Source organism: Salvia miltiorrhiza, chromosome 3 (assembly GCF_028751815.1).
Source record: "Salvia miltiorrhiza cultivar Shanhuang (shh) chromosome 3, IMPLAD_Smil_shh, whole genome shotgun sequence".
NCBI lineage: Eukaryota > Viridiplantae > Streptophyta > Magnoliopsida > Lamiales > Lamiaceae > Salvia > Salvia miltiorrhiza.
Genome location: NC_080389.1, coordinates 53,233,549 through 53,239,491, shown reverse-complemented (window position 1 = coordinate 53,239,491; position 5,943 = coordinate 53,233,549).

Here is a 5,943-nt window from a genome sequence, read left to right as displayed (position 1 = left end):
GCTAAAGCCCAGACTCTCCAAAGTTTGAATCGAATAAGAGAACCCCAAAGCCAAAAATCAGTCACTGCTGATTACATACATTCTCTTAGACCTTAGGCAAACCTTGTTTATCCAAAGCCTAGGTCAAACTAACTCCAAAGAACTTGTTCTTTGAAGTTTAGTTGGCAAGTTTTCAAATCTCCCTTCAACCTACTAAATCGAGTGTTTGTGTTGTAAAGGAGTTCAGAAGGTATTCTGTCTCCGTGAGATCCTAGTGCCCAGTGCGTGCTAGGAGTAAGAAATCCAACAAGGTGTGTTGGTACTGAAGATTGGATCTTGGGTTGTTTCGGTTGTGTGCACCCGTAAGCACTTGCCCAGTAAAGTTGTTGGTCTGATCAACCGACCGTGGATGTAGGAGGTGTTTTCCGAACCACGTAAAAATCTCTGTGTTATTTACAGCTTTCAGTATTTACTTTCTTACTTGTGCTCTTTCCTTCATAAACTGAAAATTAATTAATAGCAAAGAGAAACCTAAAGACTGACAACGTGCTTAACCCACATGTTATTGCGAAATAAAAGTTTTCTGGTGCATGTGTTATCAGTCTAACTGATCAATCCTCTGATAGTCAGTAAGATTCATAACATCTATTTTTATCAAACTCGACTGAAGCTTTACGTGAATCAGTTAAGGTCTTTGGACTTAACTGATAACTCCTTACTGAAGAGTATTCAGTATCAGTCGTCAACCCTGTTTTGGTCAAAACTCTTTTCAGTAAACAGGTTGTTTGAGTTTGTGTTTAAAGTTTCGTTTTGATCTCTTGTAAAGATCGAAAATAGCCTATAGGTATATCCCCCTCCCATACACCTATTCGAGACTCTCCGGACCTAACAATATATATATATATATATATATATATATATATATTTATATATATAGTATATTTTCATTAAAAGCCACCCTAATATATACACATGTGCGCTTTCACTAGCCTAAATAGATAGAAGTATCACTATCTATCAGTCTGATTTAAATTTGATGACCTGAGTCGTGAGTCTGTAAGTTGTTAACTGGTTGCAGACGGCGGGATGAGATTTTAGAGTGATTTGCAGATGAATGGTGAGAGATTTGAGAAGGATTGAGAGATTGGATTTGAGAACAATTCGCGGAGAGGGATGAAGAGAGATTTGAGAAGGATTTACAGATCAATTGATAATATAATTTTTTAACGGTGATTGAGCATGAGATTTGCAAACTGATGGAGAGGAATTTGAAATGGATTTGCTAATCTGGTGAATTATGAAACCAACACCTAAAACTACAAAATGAAATCATAAACTATACCTAGTGAGATTGACTGAACAAGACGAAGTGGACGATCGGAAACTTTGCACTAGAGGAAAATAGTTGTTATATTCAACAGTATCAGATAGCGTAAGAAATGTAATACACGAGCACGAGGCCTATTTATAGATTACAATTGAGGGTAAAAAGGTAAAATTGACGCTAGTGCATGCGTTTGACGTGATTGAAGGGTATATCAGGAATTTCATCTTCACGCGGGAAAATCCTCCGCATCTTTGGCGATCCTTCTGAAAGAGGCGATCTCTCTGGCATGGATGACTTCTCTGGCATGAAGGACTTCTCTGACGATGGTGACTTCTCTGATGGGGATGACTTCTCTGATGGAATTGACTTCTCTGATGATGATGACTCCTCTGATGGAATTGACTTCTCTGGCGAGTGTATCTCCTCTGCCATATTCGTCCCGCCAATGGGGTCGATTCCTTTGATTCGTATTCTTTCCCTACTCTGCACATATTACTCCTCATCAACCACTCCCCCCTCTAGTCTGGTTGAACCGGGTATTCTTCGTGTTCAACCATTGTAGTATTGTTAAAGCTGGTGCTATGATGTTTTCCCTGATCCCTGCAAGTCATGAAGATATAAACACTCTAATATTTTACGAAAGTAAAGGTAAGTCCTGTAAGTTGCTCTCTGGTGTTTTTGTCACTCCCCCCCCCGATCTGGCTAGTTCACTTCTGGAATAGTGCAACTAGTCAGAGGATTCGCCCGCATGGATGACGTCACCTGCATTAAATGCCTGCCCGCTCTACAGTGCTTTTTCCCGTACCCCGAGGTTACTTTTTAGCCTTTGCGTCTTTTCGCCTTTCCGTAGGGATTTTTGGCCGTCGATTTATTTCCGTATGCCACGTGTCGTTCATCCCGCATATTGGTAGTTGCCCGCGTATATTTTTACTTAGTCGATTCGAACTCCCATTTTTCACTATTCTTCTTCTCCGGCTTTCTCAAACTTCTTCATCTGCGAATTCCGGCGATTCTCCCTCCTGTTTCGGCGATTCTCTCCCTGTTCCGGCGATTCTCTCGCGACCCTTCCGCTCCAGGTTTTATCATCAATCTTTCTCTGGTCTAGGTAATTCGCGTACCCTCTTCTTCCCATATTTGTAATTAGTTGTAGCGCAGCAGCGTAATTGTTGGTGCTCTGATTGAGCGTGTTTAGAAACCCTAGGATTTGAAATTTTCCGACAATGGCCTCTACTTCCGCTCCCCAACCCTCGTGCTCGCCTTCTCCTCAAAATTCTTCATCTTCTTCTCCCCAACCCCAGGAACTCGAAAATCTTCCTTCCTCCTCTTTCTCTCACAATTCCCAAGCTACTCCAAGTCCCTCTCCATCTAAAAAGAGAACCAGAAAGACACCCCAGCCTCCCAAGCGTGTTCCTGAATCCCGTCTTGATGTCGCAGCGGTGGAGAAACTAAAGAGTAAATGCCGACACCCCGAAGGTTTAAAATTCGAAGTCTTCTCTAAAGATTCAACACCCCCCGAGAGCCTTCGCCATCCCAAAGTGATAGTCGTCTGGAAAGCCCAAATAGATGCCGGCCTAAGGCTCCCTCCTCCTACCCTTCTGGTTGATGTTTGTAATTATTTTCGCATCCCTTTCTTTCAAGTCACCCCTTCTGCCATCCGAAGGTTATATGCCTTCCATATTCTATGTCGGGCTCACGGTGTTGGGGAGACCGCCAAACTATTCTGTCAAACCCAATCTCTTCGCATGCAGGGCAGTCCCCTGTATAGTTTTGCTGGTCTTCCCAAATATCCTACTACCTTTCTTTCCTCTCTAAATTCCCTTGATAAGGGCTTTCTGAGCCATTACTGTTATGTGCGCACCCTCTTCGGTACTTGGCGCGAGTATCACGTTTCGGAGCTGGAGTGGCATAACCCTCGCACTACTTATAAACCAGCCTCTTCCGACGCCCCTTCAACCCGTGATCTGAGTATTATAGCTCATCTTAATGCTATGAACGAGGCCCAACCCTTAGACTGTAGATATCTTGTTGAGAACAATTCGGCACTGGCATACAATGATCTATTTCCCCTATATCCAAAGAAATCGATAGGTAAAAAATATAAATTAGAAAAACATATTAACTTTTGGTACCCGGATGCTAATGATGTAGCGTTTTAAATTGCAGACATGTCTTGGAGAAAGAAATGTGGGGACAATTTGCCTGCCATTGCTTCTCCCGCTCATAGCGAGGAGCATGGTATCGGGGGTTCTGCTTCTGGAACAGGCCCCTCAGAACGGCCAATTGGGGCCGAGCTGGTCGCCCTCCCTCCTGTGGTAGAAGTCCCAGAGGGGAATGTGGAAGCCTCCCGCCCCTTTAATGTAGAGGAGGTTGATGCAGGCGCCCTTGTTCATAGGAGCAGGCGTCCCAATACTGATGGTGCATCTGGCACCTGTGAAGAGGATATCCAGATTGTGGATATTACTGATGGAGTTCCTTCACCTGACTCGGTCCCCGGTGTCACCCTGGCTGAGCTTTCAAAGAAAAGGAAGAGGGGTTCCCTGATCTCCGTGGGGGAGAAGGAGAAACGAGAAGGCCTGAAGAAGGCCGGTCAGTCTAAGGAGCCAGCGAAGAAGTCCACTGGTGGTTCGCAGATCCTCCCTTCCACCGGGGGAAAGGGTAAGGAACCAGCGAAGAAGCCTGCTGGTGGATTAAAGACCCTCCCTTCTGCAGGTGGAAAAGGCAAGGGCAAAGCTGTGGCCTCTGCCGAAGAACCAGAGGATGTTGTTCCTGGGCCGATTTTGAGTCTGTCGGGGCAGGCGTTAGTCGATGCCTTGATAGCTCGTGTCCATTCCAAGGACCAGGAGAAAGTGGAGAAGCTAACCCGGGGGGTTTTAGTTACTCAGTTGTGCCAGTTGGCTCTTCAGGTACCTTACTTTTTATACCTTTTATCATAGTAAAAACGAAATTACTAACCTCTTTATTGTTCCGTCGGAATCCTTTTTGTCTTCTTGCAGGTGGAAGCTCGGATGTGGGGAGCTGTTAAGTGTATTCATGACTATGATATGTCAGAAAAAGAAAGAGAGAAGGAGCAGGCGGACATCGCCAAGCGTGATGATGATGTCGCCGGGGTGGTGGAACGTCTGAGTAAGGCTGAGGCAGAGATTGCTGAGTTGAAGGCCCAGCTGGCCCAATCGGAAGTGGAGAAGTCTTCCCTGGTTTCTGAACTAAAAAGGGTAACCAAGGAAAGTCATGAGAACCTAGCTAGGTTCAAGGCTGGATATGAGGAAGCCTACAAGGCGACTCGGCGTGATTGGAAGAAGACGCTCGTGGAAGCGCAGAATCGTGCCTACGTCCTGGGGGCGCGAGATCAACGCCTGGAGTATTTCTTATCTCCGCAGGGTCAACACTTTCTGGGGTTGATGCTGGAAGGCACCTTGGCGGCCTTCAAGCGGACTCAAGAATACCTGGAGGATTTCGGGCCCCTCTTTGCCTATGTGATACGGCAGTCCGCCTCCAAGGCGTTAGAGATGGCAGGAGCGACCTCGGAGCAGCTCGCTACCCTGGATTTGCATGCCCTGATGGATAACCTCAATGATGAGGAAATAAATAAGCTGATGGGGATTCCTGCGGACTCTCCGAAGAAACCAGAATGGTGGTATCCAGTGCTAGAGAGGGCCATTCCCTATTTCGCCTTTGGGGTTGGGTCTGCTTCCGTGCCCTCCGCTCCGTTATATGCGCCTACTTTCTCTGCTTCCCTGGCGGGCTTTGTGAACCGGCTACGGGATCCCACCAACAAAAGTACCCGAAGTTTTTCCCAATATGGTGTGGTGCCTCCTCTGCCCTCTGATTTGGCGGCCTCCGTTTCTGAAGATTCCGCTTCCTCCTCCTCTGCGATGGATCAGCTTTTTTCCCTGTATCGAGATGAAAAAATGTTTGTACAAGAAGCTGTGAAATTGCTGGACTTGGGGGTCCGTCTTCCCGCGGTGAAGGAAGCTGACATGCTGTCAGTGTTTACGGAGGGGGCCGTTTCTGGCCAAGTTTCTGCGAGTGGTGTTCCTCCCCCGATTTCATCTGCCTCTGCTCCTGCCCCTTCTGCTATTGATAGAGATGCTTCCGTTCCTCCTGCCTGAGTTAATAAAATTTTTGTAATTTTTTGGTCTGTATGAACTTAACATTTACCTCCCGTTTTTGATATGCAACTACACCTTCTCGGCCTGTTTATATGAAATTTCTTCCCTGCTTGTATTGCTTTTTCCCTTTCATTACTTGTGTTGTTTTTGTTACTTTCACGTTCATATTGAATCTGTGCTTGGCTCGGTTTGGCTCATCATGCTTGTTGTCAGTGCTTCTTTGATTTTCTCCTTCGAGATTTCTCTAATTTCCGCTGTGGAGGTTCTGTTGATTCTTCTGGCAGGAACTTCGGTTGACTCTTCTGGAAAGGATTTCACCGCCTCCTCTGGCGAGGATTTGGTTGATTCCTCTGGAAAGGATTTCACCGCCTCCTCTGGCGAGGATTTGGTTGATTCCTCTGGAAAGGATTTCACCGCCTCCTCTGGCGAGGATTTGGTTGATTCCTCTGGAAAGGATTTCATCGCCTCCTCTGGCGAGGATTTGGTTGATTCCTCTGGAAAGGATTTCACCGCCTCCTCTGGCGAGGA